Source organism: Bicyclus anynana, chromosome 24 (genome assembly GCF_947172395.1).
Source record: "Bicyclus anynana chromosome 24, ilBicAnyn1.1, whole genome shotgun sequence".
Lineage (NCBI taxonomy): Eukaryota > Metazoa > Arthropoda > Insecta > Lepidoptera > Nymphalidae > Bicyclus > Bicyclus anynana.
The window spans coordinates 8,145,055-8,172,618 of record NC_069106.1 but is presented as its reverse complement, the minus strand read 5'-3'; the positions used below and the strand labels follow the sequence as shown (position 1 = coordinate 8,172,618).

Genomic DNA, 27,564 nt, shown 5'->3' with positions numbered 1-27,564 from the left:
TAAGAACGACTTATGCGGTTTAATAAAATTAAATTAAAAAAAAAAAACATACCCGTCGTCATGAATTGAGAACCTCCTCCTTTTTTTTTGAAATCGGTTAAAAGTAAAAGAAATTATAACAAGACTACTCCAAAAAACGGCTCCGACCAATGAACAAATTCTAAATGGTGGATGGAATGAAAATTTGCTCTGATAAAAACCATAAAGATGCCTTAAGAATATAATTATCTCCGATAAGACGGCTATTGTATTGCGAATTCTAAATTACTGGATCTCGCTGTTAAACTAAATTGAATCGACTCCATCGACATGGACCGTCGCAATAAATAACCGACTGCTGTCTCTTTAGAGGCTTTTATTTACATACTAGCAGACGCCCGCGACCCTTATTCCACTATTTATAATTTGAAAAATTCTTGAATCACATTATATTTCGTATTTTTTTATGACTAATGAACAAATTCTTAAAACTGTAACTCTAAAAATGAAGGACATTCCGTACAAACTTACAACCCCTATTTCACCACCTTCTATTTTTATTTTAGCGTCAAAAAGTACCCTATATATTGCTCTAAAGTCCCGTTTACCATTATACCAATTCATCTTGATCAGTTTAGCCGTGAAAAGGTAACAGATAGACAGACTTACTTTCGCATATATAAATTACAGTTCGTTTCATGTAGGATGGTGAGGGTGACAGTTCGTTTCACTCTTGAAAGTTTGTCGCGATTCACGATAGTACGTATTATGAACGTCATACAGGCTGTCACCGTACCCATGCTATTTGAAAACACTTTAGTGTAGATACGCCAGTGTGCGCATTCACTGTAGCCTGCGTGCGTACCCACAATCAATTAACAGAGGCCAAAAGTGAAACAATTGTATTGCACCCTTGTATGACAGTAACGACTGCCACAGATGTCCAGTTATGTTAGCCACGAGTATAATGTACCTTTAGTGTCGCTTGATGGTGTGATAAAAAATAATTGTCTAAGCAATGAACGTGAATAGGTCACGTAGTCACGAAAAATTGTTTGCTTTTTTGAACGACGTTTGTTTATGCGACAGGAGAGTGAAGTAGCAGAAATAGTTTTTTTTTTTTTTTAATTCTGTACAAGTTAGCCCATGACTACGATCTCACCAGATGGTAAGTGATGATGTAATCTATGATGGAAGCGGGCTAACTTGTTAGGAGGAGGATGAAAATCCACACCCCTTTCGGTTTCTACACGGCATCGTACCGGAACGCTAAATCGCTTGGCGGTACGTCTTTGCCGGTAGGGTGGTAACTAGCCACGGCCGAAGCCTCCCACCAGCCAAACGCAAAAAAAAGTACCAGGATAACAGATAAGTACCTACAGGTGGTCGATCGAGCAGCCTTTCCCCCTGTCTTCCGCATATCATGGCAGTGTTATCAACAAACTTACCAGACTACAGTCGTGTAACGCAAAAAAGTACCAGGATAACAGATAAGTACAGGTGGTCGATTTATAATCTCACTACAATGAATGTTTTTTTTTAATTTTTGGTCCTAGTGGGAGTCCTTGACTATACCTTGGCATCTTCGTTTGTAACACTCCTGGTGAACCGCGCGGTGCGGGGGGCGTGTAGCGTCACTTCCCCGCACGCACGATTTCACGCCCGCGCAGTATTTCCCCCTGTCTCCCGCATGTCATGGGAGTGTTATCAACACATTTACCAGAATACAGTCGTGTAACGCAAAAAAGTACCAGGATAACAGACGAGTACAGGTGGTCGACTTATAATCTCACTACAATGAATTTTTTTTTTAATTTTTGGCTGGTGGAACTTAGTTCTTGGCTATAGCTTGTCAACTTCGTTCGTAACTCTCCCGATGATCCGCACGGAGCGCGGGGCGTGTAGCGATGAATAAAACACCCACGACTGATGCACGTCACTTCCTCGCACGCACGATTTCACGCCCGCGCAGTTTTTCCCCCTGTCGCCTGCATATCATGCGAGACTATAGTCATGAACGCAAAAAAGTACCAGGATAACAGACGAGTACTGGTGGTCGATATAAACTCTTAACTAAAAACGTAGCGCCAAGCGATTTAGCGGGACGATGTCGTTTAGAAACCGAAATGGGTGTGGATTTTAATCCTACGCCTAACAAGTTAGCCCACTTCTATCTTAGATTGCATCATCATCTCACCATCAGGTGAGATTGTAGTCAAGGGATAACTTGAAAAGAATGAAAAAAAATACGAAAAAAGAGTTCAGATACTGTTAGTATTTATATATTGTATTTTCTTGTAAAAAACCTCCTTACGTAAGTAAGTAAGAGCTTACTCTTACTTACTGTGTATAATTTTGGTCTAGTCTTCGTTGCAGAAGAACTGACAATTTGAAAAAAAAAACAAACAAAATTCAATACAAGCGAAATCTTAAGCGTCTTCTTCAAACAGTATTATTTATTATCGTGATTTCCGGCAACGTAATTCAATTTACAAATCAAAGGGCAATCAGACATTCTGTTCGTTGTTTGTATGAGCCACCACAAAACTCACAAAGTCGTCATTAATTAGCAAACTCTGCCCTGTTTTGTCATTTCATCCCCTTCGACGCGCCTGCGGGTCCCAGGCGGCTTTATCGCACATTTGAGACTCGTGTTCTAACGTCGCCGCCAGTCGCGAGCTAGACTCAACCGACGTCGCTCGTCGCGCGTAAAGACGCGATGCAGATGAATAATTAAAAAAAAATATTTCCCGCGCGAAACTCAAAGCGTTCGGATACAACATACATCGATTTTTTTTTTTCATTTAAATCAATCTGTTATTACGCAACTGTTCGGATACGAATTATATCATTTTTATTTAAAAAAAAAAATTGTCTACGAAGTTTATTTAAAATTAAAATAACAGTTTATTAAAATTAAATCAATTTTTGCGTTCGAATATGTACGACGAACATTATTTTATTTATAGTGGTTAATTAATAGAATATTATTTATTTATTTTATACTTGTAATATTTTGTTATTGTTTGTGATATTAAACTAATTTATATTATTTAAATACATATTTCTTTGTTTGTGTTAATGTGGTTTTTTGGACTGTGATCGTGAGAGTTTGCAACGATATTATCTAGAAGTTTCCTAATAAAGGTAAGTTTTGGAATTAATTAATTAACTAGCCTGACAATATATAACAATAATGTTTTCACTACTCTTGCTCAAAAACACTGTCATATTACCACTCCACAGCGGGGCTAAGCAAGCATTTCAGCCTCTAGGGGCTAAAGTAATTTTGTTTTTTTAGTTCTTGTCTGTTACGAGTACTAGCCAAGTACTAGCCTACTATAAAACGGAGGAGGTTTTATTCGAAAATAGAATCATTATAGGTAAGGCCCTGATTGTTTTGAAAAATAAATAAAAAAATTTAAATTGGAATGAAATGCAGCGTTCTTGTCTGTGGAATGCGTTCATTTTTTTATTTAATTTTTATTGAGTTGCGTTGAGTTGAATAGAGCGAGATTTGAAGACATGGGACATCCTTTACGGTATAATTTGCCTTTGCCTTTGCCTTTTTCTCATGTGAAAAAAATAAAATTAAAAAGCGAGAATTTAAAAAACAATTGGCTTGAATAATTGTAAATTTGTGACCGTAACTTACATATTTTTCAACAATAATTGTTATTGTTGTCTTCATCTAGTGAGAATGGTGATCCTAATTTGGAGATGGATGAAATTTTCAATCTGTTACCATCAAAATCGAGACGCATTTACTTAAATACTTACCTACGATACCTACGAAAAATTTAATAAGTGGAGAAAACAACAATGAATGGATTCACTTACGAAAGGAGTTTTTTAAACTATTATCTCCCACGTTTACCTCAATACGCATTATTCATCTTCACAGTAGTCGGAAATTATGTGACCGGGTAAAAGCATCTCCCTTAATAAAACATTGAATATTGTCAATAATCACGTGACCTGTCGATAGCAAATGTCATTCCCATATATTTTTCTAGTTTTCGAAGCGTTTGCGACTGTAGAAAGAGAATCGACTTGCCACTTGGCTTCAGGGGCTGGTGAGATAGCAGTCAAGGGCTAACTTGACATCGAATTAAAAAAAGTTGTAAAGGAAACTCATTACTTTGGGAAACGATTTGTAACAAAAGTATTAAAACAAACAAACTAAACCACAATCTTACTCAGTATGAATAGAAACTACGAAGTTCGTAGATCTGTTTGTTGTTCGTACGCGTCCTTGATATCTAAATGTTTTTATGGAAATTGAGAGCTCTGTTTTGAATTTACTGTTTTTCTGAAAAACTAAAAAATATTTGTTTCGATATAAGATATTAAGTACTAACGGACTAAGTATACTATTAAGTCCGCGTGAAATTCAGTTTTTTTACAAATCAATAAATTCAATATTCGTTTATCTCAATTAAGCCTAGTTTACCAGCACTTTTGAAATGTCAGGATTATGTCATAATTTAATTTAATCATCTAATGGTGGTAATAATATTCGAAAACTTAAAATTAAAGTTATGAGGGTTACAAATGGGCCTTGGTCCGAGAAGAGCCCACAACAAACTCAGCTAAGGTTAATCCCGCTGAAACCATGGATTTCTCCGGAATGAAAAGTAGTCTATGTGTTAATCCTGAGTAAAATCTATAGTCAGGGATCTCTATAACATTTTGTATACCTGATTACTAACAAGCTAATTTTTCGTGAGTAGCTTCATCTCGATGAGAGGGTCATCTTTTTTATTTACGAAAATACTTGATTCTGGTAGCTAACTGAGTAACGAGAACGAGATAATGTACCACGCAATTTGTACGACATTGTGGCTGTTAAGTTGGATAATTAATTATGCAACAGTAAAAGAAACATCTGGTTAGTAAGAACTTTTGTTACTCTACCGTCCTCCCAACTTGTATTAATAACGAGGTTATTAAAAGCTATTACTAGCCAGCTGATTTTTTTACTGTTGCTTAATTACTAGTTATACAATTAATAGTCCCATTGTCCTACAAAAAACAATATCTCGCTCCGACGCTCTGAAATTTTCATTTCCTGGTAACTCAGTTAGCTACCAGAATCAAGAGCTTAAGCTTAATAAGCATAAGCTTGTTAGTAATCAGGTGTACAAAATGTTCTAGAGATCCCTGACTACTATTTCCAATCCAAAATTCAGCCAAATCGCTCCAGTAGCCGCAGCGTAAAGAAGGAACAAACGTTGTGTACGTTTGTTCCTTCTGGTCCAAAAATGTATGGAGCCCAGTCATTGTACCCTGGCGGAAATAAAAGAAAATATGTTTTTTAGTATTTTCGATAATACAAATCTACGAATTAACTTTAATTCTTTCCAAATAATATTCATTCTCTCCCAAGAAATGCAACACTATTAAGGGCAATAATGGCGGATTGATGACGTTTTCAATTTGACGTTTGCTGCCAATGACATGTCATAGTTGCTTTACGGGCGCCATCTTTTCCATTCATATATGCCATTCATATATATTATTTCTTTTCAATATAAGGTATTTATTAGTATATTTTGATATGTATTTTATTCATTATTGTAGGTATTTGTGTAATATTGTTTATGTATTAGGATGTAAATTATTTGTATGTATGTGTATTACTAATACTATGGTTATTTTTGTTTTACGCCACCTGCTGATGTCCTTAAGTTTTCCTAAACCGAAGGTTGCCTGGAAGAAATCGCTACTTAGCGATAAGGCCGCCTTTTGTATGCTGATCTCTTCTTAATTTGTTTTTATTTCACTTGTTTTTGTCTTTGTGGTGTGCAAATAAAGTATATTTATCTTATCTTATCTTATCTTTTTTTTAGGTTTTAATTTTATTTATTTCTTTATATATTGGTTAGATTTATTCATTTATTTCGATTTTAATAAAATCCTTGTAGTTTTAAAATTTTAATGATACGGTGTACAATAGTGGACCTGAAATGGAGCATCTCCTTTCGCCTTTATAATATCAGTGTGATGCTCAGACCAATTATAGAAGGACCTGTATCGCACTCATAGTCTCAAACAAAATTGTCTGTCATTACTTAGGAAAACGAGCTTAGGTTTGGTATATATCTCAGAATACAGAAAACCACCAGAAGGAGTGATAGCGCAAAGAAGTGAAGCCATTTAAACTACACATTTTACGATTACTCACTCTGTGTTTGTCGTGTTGTTTGACGTGCTATACAGGTGACAAATTTAATTAAATTAAGCCGTCTTGTGCTATTCCTTCGTGTAAAAATGCCGTTGGTAAAAAAAAGAAACTGAATAGGATCACATTTCACGTGTAAGTAGCACAAATAAATATTCTTATGATATAATAATTAATAATTTTTACGTGAATTTAGTTGTCATAGAAACCGATGCCTTCATTTTGTAAGTGTTGCCAATGTAATTGTTTTGATTTTCCCTACTTTTAATTTCAATTCAAGGATTTATTATTTATGTAAATAAATAGGTAGGCATAGGTTCCGGCAAGTAAGTTGAAATAAAATTGTGGTAATCAGCGCAGATAAAGAAAGTGTAAAATAATCTTAAAGCTTTAAAATTTTACAAATAACAATGGCGTGCTATATTATAATAAGTTAGTTCGTTCTTGTCTGTTTGTGTGTTTGTTAATTATTTGTAACATTATAATTTTTTACCACAAAATAGGAAAAAATTTAACAGCCTCATGTACTAGCAACATTACGCGGGTGAGAAGTGCGACGAGTGCAGGCTGTTGTGTACAATTTTTGGACACACTGCGCACTATAGAATGACATCTAAACGTGGCTTCTGGTGGTTTTCTGTATTCTGAGGTATATATCATAAAATAAACTTGAAGTTTTTGTCCGTTTTTTACACCATTCAACTACACAAAAAGGTTTTTTACGGAGCTCTATAACCGACGAACACGATTACAACTATATAACATCGATACTATAGACACCTTTTATAATCGCATTAGATCGTTGATCATATACTTTGACAGAAAAGTAACACCTAGCGAGGCAGGTCCTATACAATATTTGGTCTGAGGTGTGATGACATCTTATTACTTGTGAATGTTATCTAAGTAATACCAATTCCACAGACAGTGAACACATATAACAATTTCTGGTGAAATACTTTTAACGAAAATGTCTGACATTATTTTCGTCTGCAAAAGTCGTTCGAGACAGCTTTAGAATGAGATTAGAGAATAGAATGAAATGAGAATTTAAATTGTTTTTAGTAACTGAGCATATATTTGTAACTAGCGGACGCCCGCGACTTCATCTGCGTGGAAATCGATGTAACCCCTATTACACCCCCTTCTATTTATATTTTCGCATGTGTTATGTACGTATATTGTATACGTACTTGTATAGATTAGTTGTGTAGATTAGTTGACTATTTGTAATAGTCAACTAATCTTTTACAAAACTATAACTCAAAACATGATCGATTTATATTAAAAAAACTTTAACACCTTTTTAACCATTTAGAGAGATTTATATCGATATAATTATTATTTTAACGCGTTAAAGTCATCTTTTTTTTTGTTATTCTTTACAAATTAGTCCTAGACTACAATCTCACCTGATGGAAGTGATGATGCAATCTGAGATGGAAGCGGGCTAACATGTTAGGAGAAGAATGAAAATCCACAACCCATTTTCCAAGACGACATCGTACCGGAACGCTAAATCGCTTGGAGGTATGTGTTTGCCGGTAGGGTGGTAGCCATGGGTGAAGTCTCCCACCAGCCAATTAAGAAAACCTATAAACCTATTGCGGTGATCGAACCCAGGACCTCCGTCTTATAAATCCACCGCGTATACCACTGCGCCAAGGAGGAAGTTTCATGTTAACAATAAGCTTTCTTATAACTCAACCAATAGGCTAGTTGACACTTTTTAAATGGTCTTAAATTATTTATTATCGTTCTACTAAATTAATTTCTTTTTTTTAATATGTTTTTGACAATACAAGCCAAAATACACACAAATACATAAATAGACATTGAAAACACATAGAAATTACTGTGTTATATGAAAAAAGCCTTGATAGACATGAATAAATGCAAGACGTGACGTCACAATTAAGTATTTTGTTGTACCTCAATATTGTAGAAGTAATGTACAATTTTGTAGAAGTGACAGCGAATTTGCGATTACTACTTTCGGAGATACAAGGACAAAAACGTTAAAAAACGCCCCATACTAAAACAAATATCACATATTAAAAAACTTAACTTTTTTATGAAATCCTATATAAAAAATAAAACTTTTATTAATTGATATCGATATATTTCGAACCCTTATTCCATGACACGAAATTAATATTGTTTTTATTAAAGATATGAGTCCACCCTATTTAGTGGACAAGAGCTCTAAAATGTAAGAGCTCGATCCAGGAAATGTTTTTTAGACAAAACAACCCGATGACCCGAAGATATAGAGAAAGCTGTCACAACATTACAAATGTCAGAAGGAAATCACATTTCAGGATATCTTGAGAAGGGTGAAAGTAAGGTTTTCCTATGATTGATGCCAAATAAACTGCGCATCAATTCTTTCTTTGAAATAAAAAAAATACAAAATAAGTAGTAACGGTACAATCAAAGTCATATTAACAGCGGATAAATTTACATAACTATATTTAAATATTGGATAGAAGCAGGCGTTACTTTGCGGAAGTTCATCATGATTATATAATGATTTATTTATTTTGCTATCATCCGCGAAAATTCGGCGAACCCATGCGAAAACGTCACCCAGGTCCGACAAAATACTCTCTACGTACGTTTCACCCCGAAACCGGAGCATCCTCAGGAGATGTTGACTCTACAACGACAACACATCTTAAAAGTGTCAAAATCATTCTAAGGGGTTGGGTATACTCTTATAACAAAATCTAACAGTTTTGGACCTACGAAAAATATTGACTTTGATCGTTTTAGTTTTTATCTCGGGAAAAATTCTTAGTGAGTTGAATTTTTGTATACACCTTTATTACGATGTAATTATGACGACTGGAAAAACTGTTTTTCGTGACCTTTGTAAATTTTTTAGCCGGCACGATATTGATGTCGATTTTTCACATCTTCATAACAACATCGTAATAAAGATGTATACAATAATTCAGCCCACTAGGTATTTTTCCCCAGATTGGGGTATAAAATGCCAAACATTACTGGATTATAAGTCGCCATAATGCCAAAGATGGTTGAGATTGATGATTAATTCATTAGCCAAGCAAAGATTAATTGCCATTGAATCAATTTCACACAGGAAGTAAAAGAAAATAAATTTATAAACTATGAATTGTTAAAAGTGTAATATTGAGCTTTTTACCCGACTGCAAGAATGGGTATGTTATCCCCATAACCTTTCAACCAAACCAAACATACCCCTTCTTCTTGTTTTTTGTTGTTTTTGTAAACAAAAAAAAAACAAGTTCTAACCAGAACTGTAAAAAGCAATTAGAAAACAGTCCGGTCCCTATCCAATCCATTTGTATAGCACATACCTTAATTAAAAACTTTGTTCACGCCAATGTATAAGGGTATGTTTGGCGAGTAAATAAAATACTCCAATACACGAACAAGTTATATATTAACAGTCCTTATTCATAATTATGTTTGTTCTGTCAGCATAAATACGAAATTCGGAGAAGCCCGGATAGGCGTGTAAATTCGAAATGCCTACGAATGTGGCGTCCGGATAAAGGGATTAGGGCCTGAATCGGTTACCCGGGTTTATTTCTTAGCCTACCGCCATTCCTACATCTTGTATATGAAAAAAACGTTTCTTTGCTTGTCCGTTTCGCATTCTTTACGATTTGGAACATTGATAGATTTATTTTAATTCTAGATTTCGTCTGCCCTTTGACCTCTTAAATCCAGCCCTTACAGTAGTATCGCTGTAGAAATGGAGTAACTTCTCCCGTTTTCCCAACATTTCCCTTCACTGCTCTGTTCCTATTGATCGTAACGTGATGAAAAGTATACAATACCTGCCCAAGAGTATGAAGAATAATTGTACCAAGTTTCGTTAAAACCCGTCGAGTAGTTATTGTTTCTATAACGAACATACAGACTACATATACGAGTACCATATTCTGGCTAAAAAAATATTGAATTGAATTCATCGTTATCAACCCATATTCAGCTAACTGCTGAGCTCGAGTCTCCTCTCAGAATGAGAGGGGTTAGGCCCACAGTCCACCACGCTGGCCCAATGCGGATTGGCAGACTTCACACACGCAGAGAATTAAGAAAATTCTCTGGTATGCAGGTTTCCGCACGATGTTTTTCCTTTACCGTTTGAGACACCAGAATTGAATTACCATTGTATAAATATCTCTTTTACGGTCATCCACTCGGATATGATTGACCTCCTCTTATCTGCTTTCCCTCTGAGAGAACTTGACTAATGTACAGAAATATGCCATTCAGTTCTCAAGCTAGCAACATTCCTTTGAACAAGCAAACTGGAGGAATTTCTAAAGCCTATAGCTATGAATGAAAACGTTTTCGCTTGAAATAGTTTTATGCTTCAGAGAATATGAAGCATAATAGCTGATGTCAGTGTTATTCAACTGGGAAAGACTAATAGCTAAATCTAAATCTAAGTAGGGTCTGAAAGGGACCTATTTTATTAAACATATTATAATAAAAACCCTTTCTTGGCGGCGCGTATATTTTGTCTTGTAAGCTCTTCTTTATCACAGTCATAATAAAAACAAAAAAGAAAACTCTTTGGACTTATTTTCATTTATTTTTATCTATATCTTCTAATATTATAAAGCTGAGAGTTTATTTGTTTTGAACGCGCTAATCTCAGGTGTTTTTTTTATTTTTTTCAAGTTAGCCCTTGACTACAATCTCACCTGATAGTAAGTGATGATGCAATCTAAGATGGAAGCGGGCTAACTTGTTAGGAGTAGGATGAAATCCACACTCCTTACGGTTTCTACACGACATCATATACCTGAACATTAAATCGCTTGGCGGTACGTCAAATCGCTTGGCTTTACGTCTTTGTCGGTAGGGTGGTAACTGGCCGCGGTCGAAGCCTCCCACCAGCCAGACCTGGACCAATTTAGAAAACCCAGGCCAGCCGGGAATCGAACCCAGGACCTCCGTCTTGTAAATCCACCGCGCATACTATTGCGCCACGGAGGCCGTCAAACCTACTACTGGTCCAATTTTAAAAATTCTTTCAGTGTTAGATAACCCATTTATTGAGGAAGGCTATAAGCTATATATTATAACCGTATTCGAACAGGAACGGGAATTGTTGAAGGTGCATGCCCCGGACCAGATTCGAACCTACGCCCTCCGAATCGAAGGCAGAGGTCATATCCACTAGGCTATCACGTCTCTCTATAATAATATTTACCTTATCATTATGTTGATAAGACTTGGAAGTCATAAAAATGTGCATCGAAAAGTCGTTAGCAAGGCATCTCAGTCCAAGCCTCGCCTTTAATCTCTTCTATATCGATGCAAAAACCACTAACACCTCCCGACTCCCCCTATTTTCTCTATCTTATTTTCCATCTCATTAGCTATTTTCCTTTAAGCTTGTTACGAGAAAATAGAAAATATTAAGAGTGAAATAATTAAAGGCGGCGGAGCGACATTTTAAATTACATTATTTTAATAGGATCGATGAATGAAGGAGAAAATATATGAGTAGATAAAAAAATAACAATCCTTCTGTCTGTCAAACTATTTGATCATGATCAAACGTATTCATACAAACTCCGTATATAGAATCGATGTCTCATTGTGTTAAAATTACACGTGTGTGTATAAGGATTTATTTATAGCTATGTGCAGTGAGTGCACTTCATAGATGTAAAAACACACTGCATAAACAAATATTACCTAAATATAGTCTACAATGTCGAGTTATGTGTTCAGGAAGTGTAAAAACTATATATACATAAATATATAATAGAATTAAAGACAATATTGTGCATGGGTGCGCTTTATTGTAGCCTATTATTCGGATCACTTTTTGCGGTGATTTTGTAGGGACGTAACCGATCTATAGTATAAAATTATCATAGGGTTACCATCACAGTAACCAAATGGTTTAGCATAAAATTGGCGTTGGGTTAATTGGATTATCTGCTTGGTTATTTTAAACTAATTGCCACAAGGTCATACGTATCCTGTGCGTGACATACCCACTCACACACACACACACACACACACACACACACACGCACACACAAGCTCACACATACATATGCGGTACGCACATTAACCTTTAATATTTAAGTATAAATACACAGTTATATGAAACCTACGTCGCTAGTTCTTAACTGCCTACTCAGGAATTACATGACCTCATTTCTCCCTTCAACTAGTTACCAAAATACTGGGCGTGAGGTTAGCCCCCTCCATTTTGTTACTCCTAAAGGAATGCGAGCTCAGCGCTCCGCTAAGCAATGAAATTCCATTCCCGCTTCTACTTCCTGACATTTATACTACTTTTAAGGCAAAAGCGGTGTAACATAAAATATATTAAGTCTTTTATGTAGACCTTCAAGACAGGACATAATATATGTGATGCCCTTTAATTTAAACTTCATACAAATTAAAGCGAATGCGTGTTAAAATATATTCTCAGTACACTCCGGACGCGCGTTTGGCACCCTCGAAACTTGAATTTTAAGTTTTCAATTTTCGATCAGCCGTTTTGGCTGGTGGCTTCGGCCGTGGCTAGTTACCACCCTACCGAAAAAGACGTACCGCCAAGGTACGATGTCGTGTAGAAACCGAAAGGGGTGTTTTGATCCTCCTCCTAACATGTTAGCCCGCTTCCATCTTAGACTGCATCCACTCACTATAAGGTGAGATTGCAGTCAAGGGATAACTTCTAAAGAATACAATAAAATTATTATTGCATGAAGTCAAGTAAAGTCTCACAACATCTACACATTTCAGATAATCTCTTTCGATTTGCTCTCGATCAATATAGAATTCATATAAAAATGCGTGCCACGTACGAAGTGCATCAGCATAATACGCAAATAGCTGCGGAATACGTTATCTGAGTTCTGATAACGTTGTTCCTGAATACTGATTGATGCAATGCAATTTCCACTAACGGTATACAATAACTAACCACGTGACAGATTCAACTACGGACAATGTGTCCAGGGTACGAATCCCGGGTCAAGCCAATCTATACTAATATTATAAAGCTAAAGAGTTTGTTTGTTTGTTTGTTTGTTTGATTGAACGCGCTAATCTCAGGAACTACTGGTCCGATTTGAAAAATTTTTTCAGTGTTAGATAGCCCATTTATCGAGGAAGGCTATAGGCTATATATTATCCCCATATTCCTACGGGAACGTGAATTAGCTATAAAAAATATACGTCACTAGGTGACACCGCGCGGTTTAACATGGTTCCCGTTCCCATAAAAATACGGGGATAATATACACCCTATATCCTTCTTTGATAAATAGGCTATCTAACAATAAAACAATTTTTCAAATCGGACCAGTAGTTCCTGAGGTTAGCGCGTTCAACCAAACAAACTCTTCAGCTTTATAATATTAATATAGATTGGGATTTTTCTTACAAGAATTGTTACATTACATTTCCGTTACATTTCCCATTTAAATTTTTGTTAAAAACTAAGATTGTTTTTATATTCCCAACGAAATTATAGTAATTATTGTCTCGACATTTAACGGGATTCTAGGAAAACTGAATTTAAGCACCAAAATTGGCTTAAAAAGAAAATTCGGCATACTATGACGTCACGAAACGAACGAGACTGTATTTGGCGTTTGGAAATTATTTATTATGCTCTTTATTATGCTCCAATAACAGACTGGAGTTTACTTTTCATGTTAAAAATCAAAATACGGTAACTCTAATGAACCTACCGGAGTAACGAACATAGAAATGTAGGCATTCTTTTTTACTTTTTACTTTTTATTTTTGTTGGCCACAGAGTAAACAGAGTTAGTCTTTAAATGCAACGTACTGAAGCCGGTGAAACCCACTCGTCTCATTGACAGCCACAAATACAAATTGTTATCATAATTTGTATTTCAAAAGTAACACTAACAAAATTACGTAAATTAATATAATAATCAATAATTACCAATAAAAAATACTCTATCTTATTTCTTTAGTTTTTTGAATAGTTTGAAATAAATTTATAAACATATTAAGACGCCATTTTTCTTGACTAATATTGAAAATTACTGATGCGACGCTTCGTGTCGTACTGAATCGAAAATGTATTACTTTCTAATTTCGTTTTGGAGCGGCTACGACACCGTCATGTTCCGTACGCTCCATCTGTATAATATTGATTAATCTGTGTTATTGGCACAACTTTATTTTGTCGGAGATAATTGTTGGCATCAATGACATAAAATTTTCTATATTTCCAACAGTAGGTATGTAGTATCTATCTAAAGTATTGTGAAGAATTTGTTTGGTTGAACGCACTAATCTCAGTTATAACCACTTGTTCGAATCGAAAAATTGTTTTAATTTTAGATAATCCATTAATTGAAAAATGCAAATTTTACAATCTCACCTGATGGTAAGTGATGATGCAATCTAAGATGGAAGCGGGCTAAATTGTTAGGAGTATGAAAATCCACACCCCTTTCGGTCTCTACACAACATCGTACCGGATCGCTAAATCGCTTGGCGGTGCTTCTTTGTCGGTAGGGTGGTAACTAGCCACGGTCGGAGCCTTCCACCAGACCTGGACCAATTAAGAAAACCCCATCGGCCCAACCGGGGATTGAACCCAGGACCTCCGTCATGTAAATCCACCGCACAAACCACTGCGCCACGAAGGCCGTCAAAGTTTAGTTTATCTTACTGCATACCCTGATCGACAACATTATGCACGCTTCAGACGATGGCCCATAATAGACTATAGCGATGGGCAAAGGTGTGTAAGGAGCATTATTAAGTTGAAGGGTTGATTTTGAGAGCTCATCTCTAATTTCGTGGATATTTCAAGCAATTAAACATCACTTCAACATTCATCAGCAAGTCTAATTAACTTGAAGACGCGTACGTCCTTTGATTTTAAAGTGGCAGAGGTTTATTTATCCTTGATCTATAATAATAATTTTCACCGTTTGAGACACGTGATATTTAATTTCTTAAAATGCAAATAACTGAATAATTGGGGGTGTATGACAAATTCGAACCTACACCCTCCGAATCGAAAAATAAACATTTATTTACGTTTTAATATTCTTTATTGCACTCAAGTCGAAAAATATATTAAGTGTTAACAAAACAAGCATACAGACAGTCTATCATATATCAGTCATATATGAGTAGAGCTTAATTTTTGAAAGTCGGTCAATAAAAGCAGATTCTATAGTTAACGTGCAAAAGTGGTCTTATCAAACAATCTTTGGTAAGATTAATGATTAACAAGTTTTTAATCAATTCTATAAAATTCAGATTCTTAAATTAATTGGCATATCTTTTAATTTATTTACAAAATCAATCAACAAATCTTGACGGCCTCAAAGGCCTCTTGGCACACAATCTTAGATTGCATCATCACTTACCATCAGGTGAGATTGTAGTCAAGGGCTTACTTGTACAGAGAAAAAAAAAACAACGCAATTTTTTGGTCATGATACCAGATTTTATAAATAAATGCCATTATCACTTTTCATAAACAGTTCTGTAAATATCCTATTTCCGTTACCTACGTATCTACGAAGTACATAAGTATTACACAAAAAACCGAGAGACGGGCACGTTTTCGAATTTAATTACGTACAAACGTCTTCAAATTCTCCGGCTATCAAAACCACATTAATCTTATCTTGAAAAAGATGAGTCGCAAAACCATTTAATATTTGTTCAAATTATACTTCCTTTTTCCCGCTTGACGTAAAGGGTAATTTAGAAAACAAAATGCAAACAATATTTACATTCTACGAAATTCTACGAAGCCAATGTTTGCTACGAACCTCTACGGTGCTACGATATCGTATTATGTTCCGAATTTTATAAACAACGAAGTCCTAAGAGCAATGGCGTAGCGTGCCTTGAAAGGGCCCTGTATCAGTTAGTTGTAGGGGTCCTAAATGAAAAGTAAATTTCTCACAAAAGAAACAAAATGCTAGCTTAAATTAAATATGACAGTGACTTTTTATCAGTGAATTTTTCCACAAAGGAAAAACAAAGATGTGTTTTTTTTTTGCTTTTGTCATTTTTAAACTCCAAAGGTAGTTTTTTTCCGGAAAGCACCAGATTCAGTGTGATTATGGATTAAATTTTACTAATTTTGCTTTCACATGTAAAGGGGCCCCTATAGTCCGAGGACCCCGTATCATTGATACAGCTGATACAACGGTAGATACGCCCCTGTCTAAGAGGTTTAAAATAATATGAAATAAATGCCTTTATACATATCCGTGCCTTGGAGTGCACGTTCAATGATATCATCTACTACCACAGAACAATTAAGGTCAAATATTTCCTATTATATATGAGGTCAAATGGGTCAACTTTTATAAAATTACTAGCGTATGCCAGCGATTTCATCCGCGTGGAAATCAGTTTTTCACAAATCCCGCGGGAACCTTGAATTTTTTCAGGATGAAAGTAGCCTATGTGTTGATCTAAAGTAAAATCTATTTCCATTCCAAATTTCAGCCAAATCGCTTCAGTAGCCGCAGCGTAAAAAAGAAACAAACATACTTACACACAAACTTTCGCTAAAGTGTGAATACCATCTGACCCTTGACTGACTGAGAATACCTGTGGCGCTATTCTCTAACAATTTTATTCTACTCACTTTTTGTAATAATATTAAAACCTCAAATCATACCACAAAGCTATTCATTCCTACAACTGGTTAGGTATCGTTCGTTACCACTCGTTTAAATCGTGCTACAATTACTTTTTCATTTTTAAATAGTTCCATGTCATTGGCTACAAAAATTCGAATCTCCACAAAGTGACAAATCTAGGCCACGTCGAGAATGATTAAAGAACAAGTGTTGTATGCCACTGCTCGTAATTATCGATTGTAGCACTCGTGGTGTCTATTGTACAATGGCCCCCATTACATGACAGTGACATAACTAACTATTCCATAACTCTCAAGTGTAAGACTCGGATTTTTGTCTATGTCTATTTGTAGTATCGTGTTAGAAAAAGTTAGGGACGAATTCGAGAACTTTCTTTCGAGTTGTAAATACAATTCAGAATAGCACTACTAGTTGATAATGCCTAGCTGATTAGATTATCCTAACTAATTATTTAACTGAGGCATTATTTTGAAACTGTATTTCATAGCCTTCTGATTCGAAAGGGCTGTCTTCTATACTAATATTATAAAGAGGTAAAGTTTGTAAGTTTGTAAGTTTGTCACATTTTTTAAATGGGGTAATCTTCGGAACTACCGGTCCGATTTTAAAAATTCTTTCACCAGTAGAATGCTACATTATCGAGGAGTGCTATAGGCTATATTTTATATTGGTATCATATATATTAGCCGAGTTATCACAGTTTTTGACATACAGGTCGGACTGAAAATCCTCTTAAACAGACTTATTCGCATGCGCTGCCTTAACTATTGTGTAAAATTGAAATTAATGTATGAAGACTTTATGTATCTTTAAAAGTTCTACAAAAAAGTCCGCGACACCATATATCTATCTTCTATATATTAGCAGATATAGTACCTTTTGTGTTTTAAAAATTATTAATTTTATATACTTACGTTTACGTCATTATTTATACAACTAAACTTTAATCCTTTTTAAAATAAATTATTTAATAATCACAAGGATATTATGGAGATAAGATTTGCCCTTTACAGTATGTTAATTACTTAAATAGTTTCGGAAATAATACAAAATTTCTAAAAGACGCAGAAATTCCGCTATATGACGCCTGGCGCTTTCATTTATGTAGTTCCCGTTCCTGTGTGAATATGGGGATCAAACATAGCCTATGACATTTGCAAATAACGTAGCTTTCTATTGTAAAAACAATTTTCCAAATCGGTCCAGTAGATCCAGAGATTACCTCCTACAACCACACGAACTTTACCTCTTTATATTATTAGCATAGAAGTCTCTATTTCTCTTGGTCATACCACCACTCTCGAAGGACTGGACTGATTTTGCTAAGGGTAGGAGTAAAATAGAGAAGTTACAGGGTAGGGTAGGGAACGGGTAGGGAAGCGTAGGGGTAGTGTAGGGGTAAGGTAGGTTTAGGGCCGGGTTTAGGGTAGTGGTAGGGTAGGGGTAGAGGTAGGGTAGTGGTAGGGTAGAGGTACGGGTAGGATAGGGAAGTGGTAGGGTACGGGTAGGATAGGCGTGAGATAGGGGTACGGGTGGGATATGGGTAGGAAAGGGATAGGGTACGGGGAGGGTAGGGGTAGGATGGGGGTAGTGTTTAGGTAAGATAGGGGTAGGGTAGGGGTAGGTTTGGGGTAGGGTAGGGGTAGGATGGGCGTAGGGGTAGGGTAGATGTAGGGGTTGGGTAGGGTAGGGTTGGGGTAGTGGTAGGGTAGGGGTAGGGTAGGGTGGGGTAGGGGTAGTAGTAAAGTTGACATCGAAATTTACGCGGACGAAGTCGCGGGCGTCCGCTAGTAATATATAAATGCGAAAGCTCACATCGCGAATTAGTAGGTATCCCCTAAAAAAATTATTTTGCGATAACACCGGATTAAGAAGGTCTTAGGGCGGACGAAGTCGCGGGCGTCTGCTAGTTCTGTATATACTGTTCTGAATAACTCGCAAGAGCTAGTTTAAAAGTCACCTCTATCTTTCTCATTCCATATTATGTTGTTAGACACAGAGAGATAGATAATTCGAAACTCGCACTAGCGAGTTATAAAAACATCTTTATAGAATAGCCCTAGGACTCAAAATTCTACAAAGCCAATGTTTGCTACGACCCTCTACGCTGGTGCTACGATATCGTGTAATCTGTTAGGCATATTATATTACTACAAGCGAACACCCTCGTCTTCATCTCAACTTCGTCGAATTTTGACTGAACTGAAATTCAATTTATCACAAATCCCACGGGAACCATGGATATTTCCGGTACAATGTTATTATAATATAGGGTTTCTTTGAAGGGGTATATTTTATAATCTATCCCCATACCAAATAGGTTTTTGCGTGAAAGAGTAACAAACTTCTAAACATCTAAACCAATTTGCGCGGTTATTATAATACTACTGGCGGACTCGCTCAAGCTTCGCTTTGACTTATTAATTTATTTATTTGCACTTCTTCCCTATCCCTACCTTACACTACCATACTCCTACCCCTACCCCTACCCTACCCCTACCCTACCCTACCCTACCCTACAACTACCCTACCACTACCCTACCCCTACCCTATCCCTATACCATAAACCTACACTACCACTACCCTACCCTACCCCTACCCTACCCCTACCCTACCCCTACCCTACCCCTACCCTACCCCTACCCTACCCCTACCCTACCCCTACCCTACCCCTACCCTACCCCTACCCTACCCCTACCCTACCCCTACCCTACCCCTGCCCTACCCCTACCCTACCCCTACCCTACCCCTACCCTACCCCTACCCTACCCCTACCCTACCCCTACCCTACCCCTACCCTACCCCTACTCTACCCCTACCCTGCCCCTACCCTACCCCTACCCTACCCCTACCCTACCCCTACCCTGCCCCTACCCTACCCCTACCCTACCCCTTCCCTATCCCTATACCATACCCCTACCCTACCACTACCCTATCCTAGGATTTAGGGGTTTGAAAAATAGATGTTGGCCGATTCTCAGACCTACTGAATATGCACAAAAAATTTCATCAAAATCGGTCGAGCCGTTTCGGAGGAGTTCAAGTTCGAACACCGCGACACGAGAATTTTATATATTAGATACTCAGAGGCATAATTATACGCCTACTTTAATATGTACGCGTCGCGTTCGCGTATAAGAGGAATGATTTGTATTAGTATTTTTCTATTTTTGTATAGACTAAATAATAGACTCCAAAATTACTGGACCGATTCGAAAAATCCTTTCACCATTATTGTAGTGTTAGGCTAAACGTTATCCCCATTTTCCCAGTGGAATGGGATAGTTTGGGGATCTATACTTGCAATCTATACTAATATTATAAAGCTGAAGACTTTGTTTGTTTGTTTGATTGATTGAACGCGCTAATCTCAGGAACTACTGGTCCGATTTGAAAAATTTATTCAGTGTTAGATAGCCCATTTATCGAGGAAGGCTATAGGCTATATTTTATCCCCGTATTCCTACGGGAACGGGAACCACGCGGGTGAAACCGCGCGGCGTCAGCTAGTAAGTAATATTTTCTAATATTAAATTCACAAAAGTCAAACGAGCATCTTTTACTTCATTAATAATTCACGACATTTCACGACAGTATGCAGCTTTTCGTACAACTGAAACTTGAATTTTCTTGGGAAAATTGAATTGATAATACATCGAAATTGAGTCGAAACGAATTTGATATTCACGGAGCGTAAAGGCAGTATCGGTCATAAAAGGTAGTCGCACGTACTTCGGTAGTTTGTGGCTGTTCGTTCTATACTATTAAGTTATATAATATTACGTTGTTATACTATCAATGAAAAAAAAATGGCTATGTAGTTAGTCTTTACGCCGTAGAAGTAGGTGCGAGAGGATTAACAGCAAAAGCTCTCTATAACTTCTAAACTCTCTAAAGACCTTGGCCTCTCTAGAAATGCAGCTAGTTCTATATTAGAACGAGTATCCAAAGCTGGTCTAATAGGATCTTACCAAATTTGGATAGGTAGGGAGAACAACACGAGCAGAGAAGGGAAGTATTGATCGATCGTCAAGTAATTCCTTAACCCTACATCCAGTAGTCGCAAGTCCTGGACTTTGCTCGGTGTTTTTCACTCTACCACGCGATGGACCCGGCATCTGCACGGTGAATCCATGGAATGCTAATATATTCGTCTCCTTGATTCGAGACCTGCTGGCTTATTGACTATTTTGGCCTTTATTATCAACCTATTAAAATACATGAAATCAACTGACAAAAAGTCATTTACGTATTATAAGATGTCCACCAGTTTTATTTTTTTTTTTAATTTATTTAATTATATATAACAATTACAATGATAAAAATTAAAAGGTGCAGACATAAACTTGTTAAATTTTTTCTGTGCACCCTTCGCCGTTGACAATGCTGTAATTAAATCTACTATGAACTTAAAAATAATTAAAAATTAAAAAGAGAAATCTAATTTTACCATTAAACTACACATAATACATAAAAACACTACGTTTAACTTAATACAACAATAATTAGAAACAAAATGTAAACAAAAACAGAAAAGGTGGGTATGAAGTGAATAAAACTGACATCTGAATGATATTTGTATATACAGGCTGTTCATACAATAATTGGTAATACTTATGTTATTCATATTTATTAATGACTAGCGGACGCCCGCGACTTCGTCCGCGTAAATTTCGATGTCAACTTTACTACTACCCCTACCCCACCCTACCCTACCCCTACCCTACCACTACCCCAACCCTACCCTACCCAACCCCTACATCTACCCTACCCCTACGCCCATCCTACCCCTACCCTACCCCAAACCTACCCCTACCCTACCCCTATCTTACCTAAACACTACCCCCATCCTACCCCTACCCTCCCCGTACCCTATCCCTTTCCTACCCATATCCCACCCGTACCCCTATCTCACGCCTATCCTACCCGTACCCTACCACTTCCCTATCCTACCCGTACCTCTACCCTACCACTACCCTACCTCTACCCCTACCCTACCACTACCCTAAACCCGGCCCTAAACCTACCTTACCCCTACACTACCCCTACGCTTCCCTACCCGTTCCCTACCCTACCCTGTAACTTCTCTATTTTACTCCTACCCTTAGCAAAATCAGTCCAGTCCTTCGAGAGTGGTGGTATGACCAAGAGAAATAGAGACTTCTATGCTAATAATATAAAGAGGTAAAGTTCGTGTGGTTGTAGGAGGTAATCTCTGGATCTACTGGACCAATTTGGAAAATTGTTTTTACAATAGAAAGCTACGTTATTTGCAAATGTCATAGGCTATGTTTGATCCCCATATTCACACAGGAACGGGAACTACATAAATGAAAGCGCCAGGCGTCATATAGCGGAATTTCTGCGTCTTTTAGAAATTTTGTATTATTTCCGAAACTATTTAAGTAATTAACATACTGTAAAGGGCAAATCTTATCTCCATAATATCCTTGTGATTATTAAATAATTTATTTTAAAAAGGATTAAAGTTTAGTTGTATAAATAATGACGTAAACGTAAGTATATAAAATTAATAATTTTTAAAACACAAAAGGTACTATATCTGCTAATATATAGAAGATAGATATATGGTGTCGCGGACTTTTTTGTAGAACTTTTAAAGATACATAAAGTCTTCATACATTAATTTCAATTTTACACAATAGTTAAGGCAGCGCATGCGAATAAGTCTGTTTAAGAGGATTTTCAGTCCGACCTGTATGTCAAAAACTGTGATAACTCGGCTAATATATATGATACCAATATAAAATATAGCCTATAGCACTCCTCGATAATGTAGCATTCTACTGGTGAAAGAATTTTTAAAATCGGACCGGTAGTTCCGAAGATTACCCCATTTAAAAAATGTGACAAACTTACAAACTTACAAACTTTACCTCTTTATAATATTAGTATAGATAAGTTTAAGATAATACTTTTTAAATTTTTGTTTTATTTTTTTTATAGTGGCAACGGATGACATTTTTTACATAGAAGCTCAATTTCTTATATGTAAGCTAGCATGTGTTGCATACATTGCAGATAATGCCCATAAATGACCACGCTGGGCATTCGGGTTGGTCATTCGCAATCCTAGACTTCTCGCACCTTGTGTGTCTTGTGGTACTTGCATTACTGAGACGGGCAGCGCGACGTCAGGAATGTGTATTCAGCAATGAAAATCTTCGTATAGTTCCAACAAAGTGTATTATCACCAACAAAGATCGCGCTCGACTGGCTAGTTGGCTACCAGACGACAAAATAATTACCGACTATGACTCAAACAGTTTTACAATTCAAAATGGTTTCTGTATTTTACAACTACTTTTTAATTATACAGTTTTACGGCTTAGTCTAAATCTACGGGGCATGCACCTCCAACTTTTCAGTTGTGTGCATTTTAAGAAATTAAATATCACGTGTCTCAATCGGTGAAGGAAAACATCGTTAGGAAACCTGCATACCAGAGAACTATCTTAATTCTCTGCGCGTGTGAAGTCTGCCAATCCGCATTGGGCCAGCGTGGTGGACTAATGGCCTTACCCCTCTCATTCTGAGAGGAGACTCGAGCTCAGCAGTGAGCCGAATATGGGTTGATGACGTACGGCTTAGTCTAACATTATGAAATTAATATCATTATATATTCATTTAAATTAATCATATATATATATTAAAATAATTATAAAATGTAAATAGTATAATCTAAGTTAAATAATAAATCTAAAGATAGAATCTTTAGGTTTAGTCAAATCAGTATCTTATAAACGAAAAACTGTAATCATGACATTGAAGAATTATTATCAGCTAATAACAGATAATGTTTATAATAACGTATAGATAGTTTAGTATATTTATAGTTTGTTGTTTTTTTTTTTTATTCTTGACCAGTAAATATTATTATTATTATTATTACAATCTCACCTGATGGTAAGTGATGATGCAGTCTAAGATGGAAACGGGCTAACTTGTTAGGAGGAGGATGAAAATCCACACTCCTTTCGGTTTCTACACGACATCGTACCGGAACGCTAAATCGCTTGGCGGTACGTCTTTGCCGGTAGGGTGGTAACTAGCCACGGCCGAAGCCTCCCACCAGCCAGACCTGGACCAATTAAGAAAATCTCAATCTGCCCAGCTGGGAATCGACCCCAGGACCTCCGTTTTGTAAATCCACCGCGCATACCACTGCGCCACGGAGGCCGTCAAAACACGTAACACTTGTGAAGTCTAGCCGAGAGGCTGGCGGCTCGAGATCGTTGTGCTTGGAGGTCCATGCAAGAGGCCTATGTCCAGCAGTGGACGTCTATCTGTAGGCCACTTTTAATCCCGGTAAAATCCGTAGTTTCTACGGGAACGGCTCCATATTTCTCTCTCCAATACGGTGTGAGACCTGGCACAGTATTTGGGTTTTATAGAAAGGTTCCAAGCAGACGAAGTCGCAGATGTCTGCTAGTTTCTATACGACATTCAATGCCTTTTAGCGGTTACACTACACCGTAAAGGGGAATGTATCACATCAAAGTGATACAATAGAATCGAACGGAGCCGAGCAACTTTGCGGAAGTTACAATGTAAAATGAACAACTCTATTTTGCTATACTCTGCGGAAACCTTACACAATATATACATCTGTATTCTATACTATACTGCGGAGCCCGTGACATCATCCGTAACAAAAAATCCATGTAAAACCCTAGATTGAGAGACTTATCAGACTTCATCATATCAGCCGATGGACGTCCACTGCAGGACATAGGCCTTTTGTAGGGACTTAGATGTACCTAATAGCTTCATTCAAACCTTTACTTTCTCAGAAATAGAGTAATTAAAATATTTTTAGCATTACAGTACACAAAATAAGAAAATCAATGTCGAACAAATGTTTACAACACTTGTCAGGGCAACTGTAACCAAAATAAGACCCTAGAATGGCAGAGAATGACCTTGAGTAGAGTCACGCACTAATAAATATTGTGTGTAGGGTTAAAGGATCCTTTGACAGTTAACAAGCACTTTCCTTTTCTACTCGTCACTCTCCCCGTCTATCCCAAGTAACCCATAAAGAATTACACAACAAGAAATGTGGACGACTCGACTACCCCTCTCTAAATCCCTACTCTTTACGAAACAACTCGCGCCACATAGTTATATTTAATAATTAGTTTCCATATTGTCCATAAGTATAAAAAGAAAAGAAAATGTAATTGTGTGCCTAAAGCATAAATTATAAATTGGATTTAATCCCACGTTAATGTTAACGAAGTCACATCAAAATTCTTTCATCTGAAAAAGTTTCTCCGTTCAACTTTGAACAGAAAGGAGCATAAAATAATTCTGGCAACTTTTTTAATCTGTTGCCGCTTTTATCGCATCACTGGAGAGTATGGAGGCATTCATTTAATGGGGTCTACTTAAGTGAAGTTGCTTTTTTTTATCTTTTTGTTTACTTGTAATTACTTTTTCGCGATCTTGGTACATATAATGATATTGGTTTTTAATACTTGGACCTTGTGAAATTACCGCCTTTAATTAAATTTAATTAAGGGCAGGGGTAGGGTAGTGGTAGGGTAGTGGTAGGGTAGGGGTAGGGTAGTAGTAGGGTAGGGTTAGGTTAGGGTAGAGGTATATATATATATATACCTCTACCCTAACCTAACCTAACCTAACCTTATATATATATATATATATATATACATATATTTATAAGCCATTTATGCGAATTCACCTATTCAGTATGCATAGGAATAGGTATTCCTCGACCCCAGGGGTACAAAATAGTGATTTTAATAAAAAGAAATGTCTGAGCTTAAGTGGATTGATCCGAGACTCAAAGACATTGAGAGCAAATTTGCTAACGCTGTACAATTTGCATACATTATAAAGGAGTTTTCGTATACGAATTTTTGTGTGAGAACTTATATACGATTTTTTTTTCAATTAAATTTAATGATTAAATAAAAATCATTTGGCGTAGGTTCAAATCCAGTTCGGGGCAGGCACCTTCAACTTTTCAGTTGTGTGCATTTTAAGAAATTAAATATCACGTGTCTCAATCGGTGAAGGAAAACATCGTGAAGAAACCTGCACATCAGAGAATTTACTTAATTCTCTGCGTGTGTGAAGTCTGCCAATCCGCATCGACGGCCTCCGTGGCGCAGTGGTATGCGCGGTGGATTTACAAGACGGAGGTCCTGGGTTCGATCCCCGGCTGGGCAGATTGAGATTTTCTTAATTTGTCCAGGTCTGGCTGGTGGGAGGCTTCGGCCGTGGCTAGTTACCACCCTACCGGCAAAGACGTACCGCCAAGCGATTTAGCGTTCCGGTACGATGCCGTGTAGAAACCGAAAGGGGTGTGGATTTTCATCCTCCTCCTAACAAGTTAGCCCGCTTCCATCTTAGACTGCATCATCACTTACCATCAGGTGAGATTGTAGTCAAGGGCTAACTTGTAAAGAATAAAAAAAAAAAAAAAAAATTGGGCCAGCGTGGTGGACTATTGGCCTAACCCCTCTCATTCTGAGAGGAGACACAAGCTCAGCAGTGAGCCGAATATGGGTTGATAATGATGATGATGATGAGCCAAAACATTGTCGACCATGAATGGGTATATTTTATCTGTTACATGACGTCACTTTAACAAATACTATACAAAACGGAGCGTTTGACAAAAATACTATAGTTAACAATTAGTTTGACGTTTAGTACATCAAGTGTGTTAGTGACGTCACACTATGTCACATATCACAAGAAACCCCTTACTTTTATATATTGATATCGATATATTTCGGACCCTTATTCCATGTACTACTGGAAACTAATATTGCTTAAATTAAATTTGATATGAATGAACTACCCTATTGTAAACAAATTAAAATAACAAAATTACTGTTATATATAAAAATATTATTGTTAATGTCATTTCCACTTGCGCAACCTATTCTGCGCACCTTTCACCGTGCACGCTGTTGGCCTGGTCCTCGGTGGCGCACCTTTCACTTTTCAGACGTACGTATTGAGACATACATAGTGTATGCTGCGCTTTCCGGTGCGGGGTCGCCATTCCAGCACCTTGGGACCCCAACGTCCATCGGCTCTTCGAACTATGTAGCCTGCCCATTGCCAATTAAGCTTAGCGATTCGCTGAGCTATGTCAGTGACTTTGGTTCGTCAGCGGATCTCCTCGTTCCTGATACGATCACGCAGAGAAACTCCAAGCATAGCTCGCTCCATCGCCCGCTGAGTGACTTTGAGTCTTCGAATAAGGCCCATAATCAGCGACCAAGTCTCAACGAATGATTACTGGTTTAAAACACTGCTAACATCAAAAGTTTCTCAACTCATGCTAATATAAGAATTGGTTGACTCTGTCTTAGAATAGCTAGTGACTGTTATTGTTAGAAATAAATTTTGGTCGTTATTCAGACGTATCTTAGAAAGTTAGAAAGTTTTGTTACATTTAGTCTTTGTTATTTGTAAAGTTAAGAGTTCAAGTTGCTCCAAATAATTACTAAAAGGTACCTAAGAATAACCATTAAATTGCTATTAGAGTTATAAATATCGTAACAATAACTCATCCAAATGTATTACTTACAAGGTTTTGTTTAACTTTGTGTTTTATCTGAATTTAGGACTTCCCTATTTCTTCTCCTTTGTTCTATCTCTTCTTCTCAAGTCTTCTCAGTTTCCTTATTCTTATAACTTTGTTATCGTTAAAACAGAAGTAAATAGGCTCTTCTAGACCAACTT

At 36.9% G+C, this 27,564-nt stretch overlaps 1 protein-coding gene across 1 annotated transcript in view; it reads left to right on the top strand.

The window, feature by feature from the left end:
• Window positions 1–2,663: 2,663 nt before the first annotated feature.
• Window positions 2,664–27,564, top strand: part of LOC112054000 (soluble guanylate cyclase 88E) — an 83,574-nt gene continuing 58,673 nt past the window's right edge. Inside the window, exon 1 of the mRNA XM_052889042.1 lies at window positions 2,664–3,126. The gene's annotated coding sequence lies outside the window, so the exon portion shown is untranslated. The remainder of the gene's footprint in view (window positions 3,127–27,564) is intronic.